Genomic DNA, 16,028 nt, shown 5'->3' on the forward strand with positions numbered 1-16,028 from the left:
GAAAGGCTAAGGAGAGAAGGGGCTAAGCTAGGGAAGGAAGGGAACCTCGGGGTTCGGGAGCAAGAAAGAAAGCGACTAAGGCAAAGAACTTCAGAACCTCGGGGTTCTGGAGTTCCAGAGCAGGAAGAAGGAAGTAGACAAGGGCAAAGAACCTCAGAACCTCGGGGTTCCAGGAAAAGGAGAAAGAGAGGGCCTAGGAACTTCCGACAAGGCAACACTCCAAACCTTATGATTGCATTTCTCCTTGATCAACTGGGGCAACACTGGTCCATGAAACATATATCTAATCGGTTCTTATTGATGGACCAAGGGTTTCATAAAATGACAACATTTTTCACGACTTCTGTGGGATGCTTGCCTGCTAAGCATATAAATCAGTAGCTTGTGTAATCCATTGGGCACTTAGTCATAACTGCAAGAAAGAAGAAAACTCTATCCTCTGTAACCTGCAAAGGATCAAGATCATCCATTCTAAAGGGGAAGAACTTGTGCTTGTGCATTTATTGGAAAAGAAGAAACCTAACTAATATTTACATTGTTATACTAAGAGGCAACTGATGCTTTTGCCTCTGTCAAAGAGGAACCTTTAGAAGGAGCCGATACCCCTCATACCATTGTTACATTCACCATCTAGCTGCAATGATTGAAATCTATTGTATGCATGCATTAGATCACACATACTACTCATGTGGTGAAAGAACACTTCACCATTTACCTTGCCACCATACGAAAGCCATAGAAAATGGCCACTTGAGACATCCGGGGATGCATGAAGCATACACATAGTAGGAAGGGGGGAGTTTTTTAGGAGTCAGCTAGCATCAAAAGAACTACTTCTTGCAAAAGAGAAGGCATCTCTATTATACAAGGAGGCAACATTTTTTTCACAATTGTCGTCCTCTTGGCGCGAGTCGAAGCAAAGGAAAAGGCCTCGAACTCACATGGTGATGAAAAGTACACGATATCTTTGTCTTGGCCTGCACAAGGGGGCTCTTCAAGCACATCAAATTGGAAACTTTGAAGCTCGGTATACTGTTAAGTTGAGCAACCAAAAGACTGTTGGCATGGCCAACATGTTGTTGCTCAATGCCATCGTATTTGATATGTTGGTCCCAAGTGAAACATTCAAGCTCAGACACAATATACCTAATGGCAAAAGAAACATCTTCACCTTGAATGAAGACTTCATATTCAACATCATCACTTTCAGGGACAAGGGAGAACCAACATACATCATAATCACATGTGTTGATATCCAACTCATCAGCACAAATCTCAGGTTTATGAGACACTTCAAAAGAAGAACTAAAATGTTTAGATTGTCCCTTTGTTTTTGTTTCCTCATCCTGGCAACAAAATGCAACAACCTCAGGTTCATGGCACTATCCATCTGACATGCAATCTGTAGTAAAAACATTACCCCTTGTGCCCTCCTCAAGACTAGCTTGTTGCTCTCCAGAGCTACCACCGAGGGAGGTGTAGACATATCCTTCTCCTCGTGATCAATAAAGAAAGGGAGATTGTCAAATGAGAGGACAACGTCCTCCTCTTTACCTTCACACTCCCCATGTTCAATGACTTGTTGCTGCAACTTATTGTTATCAATATCCTCCTGCAGCATTGTTGATTCCTCCTCCTTTAGAGTATATGAAGATTCACCAATGGCTGATTGAACCCCTTCGTCATGATGAGGATGAGAACCATCCGTCCTCCATACAACAGGTCCACCCTTAAAAAGGGAGATAGCATTAGGAAAGGGCCTAGGTGGTGGGCCATTTTGCAAAAGGCACCGAGGAGAAGGATCTTGTATAACAACATCTGGAGCTCCCTTAAAACTTGGAATTTTAAAACTAGGGGGGTTAGTTGAAGGCTTGGGGGGTCTCCCTTGCCTAAAGCTTGGGATTTCAAACTTGGGAACCCTAGGGGCAGAAACCTCCTCCTATATGAGCCGCATCTCTATGGCTTCTAGTTGCTCAATTTCTTTCTTCCTAGCAGAGGCAAGCTGCCTTGCAAGGAACTCATCATGTTGTCTTTGGGCTCCCATCTCTTGTTGAAGTTGAGCCTGATAAGAAAGTTGATCTTGCTGCAAATCCCACTCATGTTGCCTCTTCAACTCCTCCAGCTGCTTGGTGAAATCAAGCAACACACTTTTGATTTCTATAATTTGCCTTTTTTCGTCATCTTGGGGCTGGTTGGGCTGCCAAGAAGGTTTAGCAGGGGTGGGTGGGTGGCAAGCAGTAGGAAAGTACCCACCTATTGCTGAAGTGAAGTTATTTGGCATAAAACTAGGAGCAGTCCTAGTTCGGCCCTATTGGTAAGGAGGGGAAAAATGGTTGGCATTCTCATAAAATGGGGGTGAATAGAAGTTACACCCATGATATGAACTCGTATTAAAGCATTTGAAAGTGATGGAGCTTGTTTAACAAAATGCTTAAAGAGAGCAAATGGACCCTGTCAACCAGAGATTGATAACATACCACAGATCCACCAAATGATAACAGAGTTGCCAAGTGCTTGGAAGATGTTGCCTCCAAAGGCTTGATGAATTGAATTTCACACCGACCCTTCAATTGGCTTGGGCTTAGGACTGCATGACTTTGGAACCTCGGGGTTCCAGAGTTGAGGACTTGCGAACTTCGGAACCTGGGGGTTTTGGAGTTGGTGACTTGGGAACCTGGGGGTTCCGGGGTCCCAACATTAGGAACTTCGTATGAACAAGAACCAGACTTGTTGAGTAGAGTCGCCAAGTGCTTGAAACACTAAGAATAACACTGAATCCTTAGCATGTATGTTGAACTAAGTCCCACCGGGTGTGCCAAAAACTGTTATCAAGAGGGGAGAAGGATTCCCACAAGTCACACTCAGAAAACAAGTTAACACAACATATACGGAGAGAAAATCCACACGACATACACCTGTGATGAAGGTAAGAAAAGCATACATAGTATACATAGGTTGGAAGGAGGCAAAAATGGTGATTTTCAATTAATCATAAAGGCCAAAAGCCAATCTTATAGTTGCAGAAATACAAAAATAATTACAAGTCTTCAAGAGAAGAGAAAGAGCATAGGAAAGCTCAAGGTAGCTGGGGGATAACCCTTTACAATGAGGCTTAACAACCTTTATATAGAAAAATGGTTACAAGAGTGATCATGACCCCTGTATGTTAGGCTGGAAGTGGAGGAAAGTGCATGCACTTGACTTGCACATGCAAGCAACCTAGCCATACCCACAAAGGGAAATCGTGAGAAGGTGGATTGACTAAACTTCCAAAATCAGACATGACATAAGTCACCAAGCATGGCCTCGTACCTCCCTTGATGGAAATCCTGCCAAAAACATTTATTGCACCCTTGTAGCTCCACAAAAGAAAGTGCACAAGTCACCAAAACTGTTGGAGCATTAAAAGCCTTGAGTGCTGATCACGCCATCCAGAAGTGTCGCCAGTCAGAAGGAAACCCAGAGACTTCAGAAGCTCGAACTCCCGAAGTGAGGAAGACAAGGGAAGGAGCAAGGAACTTTGAAACCTCAGGGTTCCAAAGAACTTCAAAATGCTAAGGAAAGAACTTTGAAACCTCGGGGTTCTGAAGTTTCGGGATAGAGAGAGGAAGAGAAGAAAAGGAAGGGTTCTAGAGTTCTGGAGAGAAGAAGGGGAGGGAGCTTTGGAACCTTGGGGTTTTGGAGTTCCGGGGAACTGTGCAAAGGAACTTCGGAACCTCGGGTTTCCGGGGTTCTAGGATAGAGAGGGAAAGGGCTAAAGAGAGAAGGGGAACTTCGAAACCTCGAGGTTCCAAAGTTCTGGGATAGAGAGGGAAAGGGCTAAAGAGAGAAGGGGAACTTCAGAACCTCGAGGTTCCGGAGTTCCGGGCAAGGATAGAAGAAAGGCTATGGAGAGGAAAGGAACTTCGGAACCTTGGGGTTCTGGAGTTCCGGTGAAAGGAGAAGCTTTAAGAGAAGAGGTGAAGGAAAGGAATGCTAGGAACTTTGGATCCTCGGGTTTCCGGAGTTTCGAAAAGGGAAGGAGAAAAAAGGGCAAGGAACTTCGGAACCTCGGGGTTCCGGAGTTCCGCGGGAAGAGGGAGAAAGGCTAAGGAGAGGAGGGGCTAAGCTAGGGAAGGAAGGGAAACTCAGAACGTCGGGGTTCCAGAGCAGGAAAGAAAGCGACTAAGGCAAAGAACTTCGAAACCTCGGGGTTTCGGAGTTCTGAGTAGGAAGAAGGAAGGAGACAAGGGAAAAGAACCCCAGAACCTCAAGGTTCCAGAGTTCTGTGAAAAGGAGAAAGAGAGGGCCTAGGAACTTTCAACAAGGCAACACTCCAAACCTTATGATTGTATTTCTCCTTGATCAACTAGGGTAGCGCTGGTCCATGGAACATATCTCTGACCAGTTCTCACTAATGGACCAAGGGTGCCATAAAATGACAACGAGAACTAATAATAATAATTTGATATTAATTACGATATCATAATTATTTCAATGATTGAGAATTGAGGAGAAGGAAATCTCAATGTATGCTTATACTCATATTAATCTTAAAAAAACTTTTATAATTAAAATTTGAAAATATCAAAGAAAAATCTAGTTTTAATTTTTCTTTTTTGTTTTGTTTTTATTTTGATAAGAATATATTTTAATATATATATTCCCCCCCTGTATTAAATGGATGACCTAATTTATGAAATCAATGGTTGAGAATTGAGGAGAAGCATGCGAGATTAATCTCAACGTATACTTACATTTATATTAATTTAAAAAACAATATATAATTGAAAATTAAAAATATAAAAGAAAAAATCTTTTTTATTTTTAATTTTTAATTTTCTTTTGATAAGAATATCTTAAATAATATATCTTTTTTTTTTTTTTTATGATGGATGAAAGCACTAGGATTCTTAGCCTAGCCCTAGCTCGAGATGAGGTCACAAATGAGGGGCCTTGTCCTTGACATAAATGACATGAATGCCCCATGACCAAGCAAATATTCGAACCTCCTCCTCCTCCAATTAAAATTTCATTAAGTTTAAAATTTATTTTAATTATTTATGTATTTTATAAAATTATAAATATAGTTAATTTTTTAAGAATTAGTTTTGATTTACAAATATTTATCTTATTAAAATATTTTAGATTAATTATATTTTTAATTAAAAGTCTATCTTTTATTACCATCTTCTCTCGATAAGAATATTTTAAATGTTATCTTGTTTTATTATGATATTCTATTCATTAACTTATAATTTGATTTTAATTATTTATGTCTTCTTATGAAATTACAAATAATAATTAAAAGATATTAGAATTAATTAAATTTATAATTTTGTCTTATTAAAATTTAATTTATTGTAGAATAATTATATTTTAATTTTTATAATAAAATAAATTTCAAGTTAAATCCCAGATTAAAAGTTTAGAGCAAGATAGTGAGAGAGAGAAACTAATTTTTGATTGCTCATTTCATATCGATAATGTAAGGATAGCATGTGTCCTTGTGGAGTTATGCTTAGGGTAGCATGTCATTTGATTACCATTTCCCTCTCTATCTCTCCCCCCTATCTATATCTACTTACCTCTCCTTGTATCTCTCTCTTCTCCCTCTATCATTCCCACTATATCTATCCCTCTATATATATCTCTCTCTTTCTACCCCCACTCCCCTTCTCTCCCTATCACTCCCTCTTTTTATATCTCTCCACTTGTCCTCTCTCTCTCTCTCTCTCTCTCTCTCTCTATATATATATATATATATATATATATATATATATATATCCTCCCCCCTCATCTCTATCCCTCTCTCTCTTAAACACTCCTCTCCCTTCATCTATCCTACTCTCTCTATATCCCTATCTACATATATCTACATATCAGTTCCTGTACCTTTATCTTTCTATCTCTCTATCTTTGCTTCTCCCTCTGTCTCTTTTTATCTCCTTCCACCTCCCCCACTCTCTTATCCCCTCTATATTTTTGAAGTTATATCAACTCTATCTCTCAATTCTATCCACATCTCTACCTCTTTCTTTCTTTATCTCTCCCTCTTTCTATCCCTATCTCTCCCTCTCTCCCCATCACTCCCTATTCTTATGTTTATCTACTTGTCCTCTCTCTAACTCATACACACATACACACTCCCTATCTCTATGTTTATCTCTATCTTTCCCCCTCTCTATCTCTCTCCCTCTCTTTAATTTTTTCTTCTTCTATTACTTGTCTCCATCACCTTCTTTCTCTCTCACTCTTGCCCCCTCCATCTCTATCTCCATATCTCTATCTCTCCCCCTCTCTATCTATATATCATTATCTCCACCTCTATATATCTTACCCATTTAATCTGTCTTGTAAGATATCTCCATCTCCCTCTTATTCCTTCTTTCTCTATCCCTCTCTGGCTATCTATATTTCCATCTATCTATATCACCCACTCTCCCTTTATCTATTGATGTCTCTACTCTCTCTCTCTCTCTCTCTCTCTCTCTCTCTCTCTCTCTCTCTCTCTCCTTCCCTCATTTCCTTCCTATCCCTTATATATCTCTTTATCTCTTTATCTCTACCTCTCTCCCTTTCTCCTCTCATTTATCTCTATCTATCTCTATTTCTCTTCCAAAACATGTCTCTCTCTCCTTTATCTCCCATATTTCTCTTTCTCTTTCTCCTTCTCTATTTGTTTATCTATAGTTTTCTCTATTTTTCTATCTCTTTAGCTCTCTCCATATCCCCCCCTCTCAATATATCCTTACTATCTCTCAATCATACTATCACACCATCTAGATATCTATCTCTCACTCATCCTCTATAGATCTTTCGATCTCTTCCTATCTCTATATCCCCCTCCATCCCCCTATCTTTATATCTCTATCTCTATCTCTTTCTCTACCTCTCTCTATCTCTCTATCTATTTTTCCCTCTCCCTCTCTTTCTTTATCTTCATTTGTACCTCTATCTTCTTCCCCCTCCTCTATCTCTAGACATATCTCTCTCTCTATCCATCCTTCTCTCTCCCTCTCTCTCTCTCCCCCCCTCTTTTTATACCTCTGTATCTATATCTCTTTTCATCTTTATATTGTTCTCTCTATATTTCTTCTCTCATCTACCCCTCTACCTCTATCTACTTATATCTTTATCTCTCTATCATTATATCTCTCCCTCTTTCTCCATATATCATTTCTTATCTATATCTTTATGTATATATCTCCCCTTCTCTCTCCCTCTATTTATTTTTCTCTTCCATCTCCCCCCTCTCTCCATCTCTTCATTTCTCTCTCTCCTCTCCATCTTCCTCTCTTTCTCTTTCTCCATCTCCATCTCCATCTCCATCTTCATCTCCATCTTCATCTCCATATTTAACTTTTTATCAACCTCCATCTCCTTATCCCTCTCTCTCACTCTTCCCCCCTCCATCTCTCCGTCTTTGTATCCCATATATTATCTCTCTCCCTTTGACCTTATTGCAAACATAACATAAGTCAGTTGGCAATGAAAGTTGATTATATTCTTGATCTAAAGGTTTTGTTTCAATTAGGATTGGATCCTTGTAAGTGGATGCATAGTTGATTTGAATCTTTCACTTCTCCATCAATACTTTTATTGCACAAATAATGTCATTTTCTAAATGACCTACCAATTGACCTCATATACTACACAAATTTACACAAAAAATAGACTAAATTTGTCCCTAATTAACCTTCCACACCTCTTAGACATACTCATTACACAACAAGATACAATTGCTAGCATAATAATCAATCTAAAACTAAGAGAAAAATTACAAAATCCACTAGTTTGTAGGGGCGTGAGACAAAGGTATGGAAATTCACCATGAGAAGAATAAACAAATTTGGCAATCACCTCATGCTTTGGCTCTTTTATTTATTTAATGGAAACAAGATAAAAACGCAATTAAACTGTTATATATAAGCAGGTTTGCGTCCGTGACTTTTTGAGCTTATTCCAACCGATATTTGCAGTAAGCAATATACGAACTGGAGTGGGCTAAATTTGATGGTTGCTGGAGCACACAAATTTATACAGCGTTGTAGCTTCTCATCTCTATAAGCTTTATACTAACTTAAGTTGATTCAACTGCTGCGTTTCACACTACACGCCCACGCCCTATTTATAAAGAAGCGGCTTCGAAGGAGCTTAAAATTGTGCATTTTCATGATTTTTCACAGTAATTGATCTGGCCAACGCAATTGAACTACATAAAAAAGAAGTCTTGGAAAGTGTTAGAAAATACGGCCAGCCGAATAGCCGTGGTGAGTAATTTTTTTAAAATTTTTACTTATTTTCGCAGCTCTTAACTGTATAAATGTCTTGCTCACTGCATTGCAACCGAGTTGGTCACGGTTTTTGTTTTTGGACTAAATGCTGTAAATTTCCGATGCTGCAAATTTTCCTGATTTTTTTGAGGTTTTTATTAGCCAAAAATCACATTTTTACAAAATGGAAGGGTTTCGAGCTAATAGCGGTACTTAGGGTTTGATACAATTAGGGCTAACGAGTTATTCACTTATGCGTGAAAGCTAAATTTCTGTTTTATTAATTGTTGTATGGAGATGGTTGCAGAGCAACCTGCTTCATCAAAATTCGACACCATTGATGTTTTTTTCTATCGAATTTGGGGTTTTTAATTTGCGAAGAAGCTCAGATCAGAAGTTTGCGCAAAATGGGTACTATACGCGAGTACTTTGTAGCGGAACGGAGAGGCTTACTGGCAAGGTTTTGTCTGTTGAAAAAGTATTAGTAATCTTGGGATGGGTTTTTTTAGGTTTACAGTGTTGCTGCTAACATGTTTACTGATATTTTCTGCCCGTGGCCTGAGGCTGCTGCTTGCTGATATCTTTGTCACTGTTTTAAGGCATTGATCCCGTGGATGGATTACCATTCCGAGGGAGTTCGACGAAGAGTTGTTCATTCAGTAAATTGCGAAAAAGAAGTTCTTTACTCAAAGGAATCGAGTGGTGACTGTTCAAGCGCAATTTTTTTAGGGGCTGTGTACGATAAGGTTGGGATTTTCGCAGTACCGCCTTTAGGAGTTTTATGGTTGCACGGTAGAATTTTTACACGAAGAAATATAATAATTGGAAGCTAATGCTAGTGAAATTTGATTGCTAAAGCACCTCAATTTAGTAACTAAGGCTGCAGTCAGCTACAGTTTTAAAATTTAATCTCCAAATTTTAAGAAAGCAGGTGGTCTCATGATATATATATATTTCAGATGATTGACAAGTGGCAGAAAATTTCTTAAGCTGGTTGGACAAGTTTCTTGCCCCACTCCAAATGCACCAGCCTACACTAAAAGTTAGACTCCTATATATCAGGAAAATATTTTAATTAATACTGTAGCTTTTTTTTTTGGCCTCATGAGATTCCTGGCTCCATAAAAAGAGTCCTTGAGGCCTCTCCATGGGACCACTGCCTAAGGGTGGGTTCTAACGGAGAGGGACTTCCTAGAAAATTTCAATGGGTGCAGCTGAGATATTTCAGGATTATTTTGAAGTAAGGTAGGGGTCCCATGGAGGGGGCTTAAGCTCTATTTTTAAGAAAGAGGTGCCCCACGAAGAAATTATTTTTTTTGTTACGAGATTATTTGGAATCTTTTCCTAAAAAATAGAAGCCCTTATTTTTAGGCCTGTAAATTTAAGCAGGTGAAAATGGGGTGAGGCTAGAAATTGCCCCATCAGCTTAGGAATATTTTATGCCACTTGTCAATCATCTGAATTTTAAAGGGAAAACTAAATTTATTTACAACCAGCTTACTTAAATTTAGAAGTTTAAACTTAAGCTTATCTGCACTACAAGGTTCGTGGGACCACCACCATCCTTAAATTCAGCAGCTTAAACTTTTAAGCTGAACTACTATACAAAATTCATGGGACTGCCAGCTCTAAAATATTTCTAAAATATCTCAGCAGCTCCAGCTCTAATTTTTAAGAAGCCTCCCTCCATGGGACCTCAGCCTAAGTAGTCCATGAATTTTGTATCGTAGTTTAAGCTCCAAAATTTAGGGAATTTGGTGGTCTCATCACACCTCAGTGAAGCGCTCGTTGAAGATTTTTTTTTTTTTGATCGGTAATAGTGATAGATTTTATTAATAATATCGAGATTTAAATCTAGCCCAAACTAGGTGGGGCTACAATTAGGGAGCCACCTCCCCGCAACAACCAAGCATCAAAATGCATAGACCCTTAAACAAGTCAACATGTCATTGCTTAAAATTTTCTTCGCCCCTATCATGCGAGCGAAGAAGCCTATTAAAGGATCCTTCTTCCTTGCCTCTCTTGCCCCTCTTTACCTTTAGCTTTGTCCAACCTTCCTCTTGCCTAACAACATCCAGCGATGCCTCCTTGGATGCATCCTCATAAGACCTTTCCTTCTCACCAGTCCTTTGTTGGCAAGTCTACAACTCATCTTTAGTATCCACAGAGCTATCCCCCACATTGTCTCTATCTCTAAGCTTTGCCTCTGACCCTCCTGAGGCTTTAGAAGTTTCAGTAATCGAGGCTTGTAGCATCTCCCCATCCTCTCTTCCCTGCTGCAGCTCCTTATCATCTCTCCCTAAAGCATCATTTGGTGTGTCCATCAATTCTTTTTCCACTGTGTGATTACTGGGGGAAACCTCCCTCCACCAGGTTGCCTGCACCTGCTATTTCTTCTTGTCACAATTTGCAGCAATGTGCCCTGTTTTGAAACATCTTCTACATCCGAAAAGAATACCTTCGTAATCAATAGGCTGCAACCAACTGCTATTTGCAAATTTCAGGTAAACATCTGCAGGAGGAGCTTTCATCATGTCAATCTCGACAAGAATGCGAGCGTAGGTAGTGTGTAGAAAATTAGAAGAACCCTCAGCTACCCCCAAAAACCTACCCAAAGAATTTCCAACTGATGCAAAAAAAGAGTCAAACCAAAACAGTAGCGGAAGGTTTCGAAGTCGTACCCATGTTGGAATTTTGTCGAAGGATTTAGTGGTGGGATTGAAGGTTGGGTACCAGGGTTTCAACAACAACAAATACTTATCCTCCCAACTCTATTGATACTCACACAGTATTTTCTTCCTGTCTCGTACATTATCAAAGGCAAGCACGAAAAATCTTCGAGCCCCAAGATAGATCTGTACATCCCCCTCCAGAAAGGGACTCCAAAACTCTGCAAGCCATTTATGCAACTCATTGAGACGAGGCCAAAAGCCGTTAAATCTCCCAATCAAGCCCCTCTCAGAAAAAAACTTCTCATTTTCCCTCACTTCTTTGTCAATCTCATCTTCCAATCAAACAATTGGCTTGACTTTGAATGGCTCAATCCATCCTCTTCCATTAACCTTGCTTGATTTTCCTCCCTCTATTCAATTCCATCACACTGCCCAAACCCTTGTTTCGCTTCCCCTTGCCGAAAACGTGTTGCCTGCCCTTAAAAGGTTGTTCATTCTTTTGCTTCTCCTTTAATTCCCTCATCTGCAAGCCTTTCCAATACCTGGCGAACTTCATAAGAACCCCACTGTTAACCACTGGTGTAGGGCCAACCTTCGGTCCACCAACCACTGCGCCAACCTAGCTCGTGGGCATCCTAGAAATGTGACGTGTAGACCTTGACTGATCCCCTTGAGCAGTTGGAAAACACCTGTAGGAAGCAAAGCCATTGCTGCCATACCGCGGGAAAACCCTAGGCGTCGAAGGAAGACAACAACTCGTTGCATAGAATAAGAGTGGTCTACGATGGAATTGATAAAATTGCGTTCTCATGAATTTTATTATTTAGCATTATAGAGTAAACTAATATAAAATAATAAAAAAAATTATTGATAAACATTGAAAAATTTCAGATGATTGATAAGCGGTAAAAAAAGCTTAAGCTGGTGGGACAATTTCTAGCTCCCCAAAGTAGGGGCTGCTATTTTTCAGGAAAATATTCCAATAAAAATATATCTTGAAGACCCCCCATGGGATCCCAGCCTAAGAGTGCCTGAGAAAATTTAAAGCTTTGAACTTTGAAGCTTAGTTACTAAGATCTGCTAAGAAAATTTTGGGGCTGCTGCTTTTAGTATTCTGAATGCTGATGTAATATCATTTTTTAATATAAATTATAACATAATTTGAGAGTTAAAGTGCAAGTTTGGATAAAGTCAAACGATATCTCAATGGATACAGTACCTAGAGACTTGAGTTAATGTATCTAAAATAGCACTGTAGGGCTGTCTCCTTTTTGGGGGTGGTGCTCGGGGATGGCAGGGAGATGTTTTGTCCCTGTTCCAGTATCCGCCTCCCTGCAAACAACAATTATTTTGAAGGTCACGTTCTCGAGGAATGCTACAAACATGTGTGTTAATTTTTATTTGAATGACTCACGAGCTAGTCAATAACTTGTGTTCTATTCAATTAATTGGGAGTAACTTGTTTATTTAGTTTATAAAAGCTAACTTTTATTTGTATATGTTTCTGTCAAGTATTTCTGTTCTTACAATTATTTTAGCAAATTGTGACTTTTTTGAAAAACAATTACTCAAAACTTGAACCTATAGTTTGGAAATTAAAAGGTCTGACAAATTGCAAGTTAACAACTCATCTATTAATCTATTTGAGAGAATTGAGTAGATACTTGCATTTTTTATAGAAAGATAGCTTTTAGAGGGATTTAAACCCTAAACTTGTGGCTTTACATTAAAAATGCTTTATCAACTATGCTATAAGTATCTTTTGAAACTAAGATGTTGTATACTTGAACCTTATTTTATGAAACAAAATTAAAAAAATAAATAAATATATCCATGTGGGGCTCTTAGTAAAAAATAATCTTTCTCACTGCACAGAAAAAATAAATATCGCTGTTTAAGTAGAATGGTCATGGCTGGAGCTATTGCACTGGAAATATGGTGTCCTCTTCTCAATGGCATTCTCCTTTCGATTTTTTTTCTATTTTTATTTTCTCATTTAGGTTTTCAAGCAAAAAATGGAAGTAGCTAAAAATGACAGCAAAAGAATTTAAAGTAGGGGTACTTGAGACAAAACTACAGCCAACTAATCAATAGAATCTTTAGGAAAAAAATGGTACTCAGGAAATGAAGGTCAAACCAGAAGTGCTGAGCATGAAGAAGGCATTTGAAACGCTAGAAGGTGGTGTTTAAAGTTTTAAACAAATACTAGAGAAGTGCTAGTACATAGCAATAAGACAAAAGAATGAACAAATACAAGTGTTTGGAGAAGGTGCTTTGTGCTCAAAATTAAAGGTGGTCAAACCAGAAGTGCTGAGCATGAAGAAGGCATTTGAAACGCTTGAAGAAGGTGTTTAAAGTTTTAAACAAATACTAGATGAATGCTAGTACATAGCAATAAGAAAAAGGAATGAACAAATACAAGTTTTTGGAGAAGGTGATTTGTGCTCAAAATTAAATAGTGTTTAGAAGATTATAGCATACAACTTATTCCAAATGGAAATTATGTCAACCACAACCACATCATCAAATGCTTGTATTTGCTATAGTGATCAACCTAGGCAAACATAAATAAACACATTCTTCTTTTCTTATGAAAATATATATCTTAACCAAACTGCTGCTTCATCTTCATCACATCCTCCCCTTTCTTTCTAATGGTTCTAATATCACTTTGTAGAAAATTAGGCCAAATAAAATGTAAAATACGAGGGCTTTATTTATGAATATGAATTTTACAAAAAGAATGAGCTAAGGGTGAAAGAACCTTTGACATTGTCTTCCTCCAAATGGTGGCTTATAAATATTTTTCAAATGTTATAAGCTCTGAACCTTTTAAAAAGAGATGCACTCCTCCTTGCGATATTAATCCTAACATAATTTGATTTCTAACTCAATATTAATGAGGGTGTCTTTTAGACATTCTTGCCCGTCACAATCTATAAGATTATTTTCCAAGGTAATTAATTACAATTTTTTATTAACATCTATCATCTTTAAGTAACTTTTGGATCAATAATATAATAAACATTGTAAAATGCCTTGCTACAACGAGCTCTTAAAATGGCCAAGAATATTGTTGTTCATGTATATTGAAAACATATTCAAATACATTTGCATTGTATTTGACATCTCACTAATACACGAGGAAAGTAGAAAACCCCCCAAAATGGAACATGACAATTTTCTTATTGATCAAATATCAAGCAATACATGTACATATGAAGTACAATTTAATTATAGTGAATACAAAACAAGTCATACATAATAGTTCGATAATTGTAATTTGACTATTATAATACAAAACAATCCATAAATTATAAAATTCAAATAATCTATTAGAGTACAAGTACAACATCAATGGCAATATGCTAAGTACATATAAGTATGTGTGTATCCAAAAATATTGTACTTTTTGAAAGCTCTTACAGTGTGGGAGATCTAAAATGAACCCACCATCAATGGAAATTTGATTAACCTCAATGATCAACAAAGCTTAAAGTGGTCAAATAAATAGTACATAGTCTATGCAAACATTGTAAAGAATATCTAAAATTTATAAGGTTTCTTATTTGTGATTAGATTATCTATTTATTAATCAATTAGTAAGCATACCATGCAATTCATACAAGACATCAAAATGAATAAAATAGAGTGACACAAGAACTTAACATGATGCATACCTTGGAATGACTTGGGTTTGTATTGTATAACCTTGCTTCAATCCCAATTGACACCTAAGAATTCGTTAATTTTATTAATCAGATATAACAGAATTCAATGTAAACTGAAAATGTAATGAAAAACACAATGCAAACATAAACCTCCCTGGGAAAACCTCCCTCTTGGAGGTGAAAAAACCCAACCTCAAAATCCAATTATATTATGTCAAATATGAAGGCAATTACAAGACATGAAACTTATCTCCAATATAAGATCAGTTTGCTGCCAAAACAGTCTTCAACCAATTCGCTTGATCTATGTGGAGACCGAGATGTATCAAATCTGCTTTGCTGTCTTGGAGATGTGATGCACTGATATGTAGAAGTAATTCGCTTTCATAGGGATGATTTGCTGGCCTTCCAGAAGTCTGTCTCAGACTGAAGATAACTCTTGCAGACTTAGCAACATGTATATCAGACCTGCCAGTGGAGAAAGATGTGTGCTGACCTTCAGCTGACCTTCAAGAAGATGAATAAGCTTGAGATAACAATTTCGCTGACTTGAGGCTCATTACAAATTCGCTGACTTGATTGATGTAATTCACATGATGTGATGATGTATAATGCCATGCAAATGACTTGTTTATATACTTGACTTGAGGTGTCAAGTTGCAAGTCGGCTTGCTTATGTATTTCATAATAATATTGTATAGACCGCTTAAATAGGTCTTGACTCATAAAGACATTATTGCTTGTTGTGCCTTTTACCGCCCATTTGGGGTTCACATTAAGTTGTACACGTTATGTTTGGGTCGTAGCCCAATTACAATAAACGAGAATAGATAGCACAAGTTGTTTACAATTTTGATTGCCATTTGGCAACATTAAAATTTTAATCCGAACTAGCTATTATTTCAACAGAATTCATTTCCTATAAGTTGTCATTTGACACACTTACAACTAATTGTACCACCATAAATACTCCTTTATGTGCATTGTTTATCATAACGATTTACTCCATCATGGATGTCCACTTATTGTTGATTGCACAACCATTAAAAGGATGCTTCTTAGAATGCAAGGATACTTCTTCACTAACCTTTATTTATCACTTCATACCTACCACTATGGATAGGCAAACCATGTAATTCCGTGCGTGTGCGTACGTGTGTTTTAAAAATAAGATTAGTATAAAGTTCTCACTCAAAAAATGATAAAATCACAAGGAAAACCCTCCCACAACAAAACCATGGTTGTGATATCGATTATTAAGAAATATTCTTGGAAGCACCTTAGCAGTTAAACTTAAAATAAAGATTAACAATTAAACATGTAGGTGTCTCCATATCAATATTATAAAAATAATATATAGTAATCAATCTACACAAATGTTGGGGGGTGTTTTGACATACTTGTCAACATGTAGGGAGAACATCAAATGC

At 37.7% G+C, this 16,028-nt stretch overlaps 1 protein-coding gene across 2 annotated transcripts in view; it reads left to right on the forward strand.

Annotated features, from left to right (window-relative positions):
* Window positions 1-7,801: 7,801 nt before the first annotated feature.
* Window positions 7,802-16,028, forward strand: part of LOC131030668 (protein EMSY-LIKE 3) — a 78,059-nt gene continuing 69,832 nt past the window's right edge. For both annotated transcript variants that reach the window (XM_057961576.2, XM_057961570.2), the window contains exon 1: window positions 7,802-8,252. The gene's annotated coding sequence lies outside the window, so the exon portion shown is untranslated. The remainder of the gene's footprint in view (window positions 8,253-16,028) is intronic.

Source organism: Cryptomeria japonica, chromosome 4 (assembly GCF_030272615.1).
Source record: "Cryptomeria japonica chromosome 4, Sugi_1.0, whole genome shotgun sequence".
In the NCBI taxonomy this organism is placed as follows: domain Eukaryota; kingdom Viridiplantae; phylum Streptophyta; class Pinopsida; order Cupressales; family Cupressaceae; genus Cryptomeria; species Cryptomeria japonica.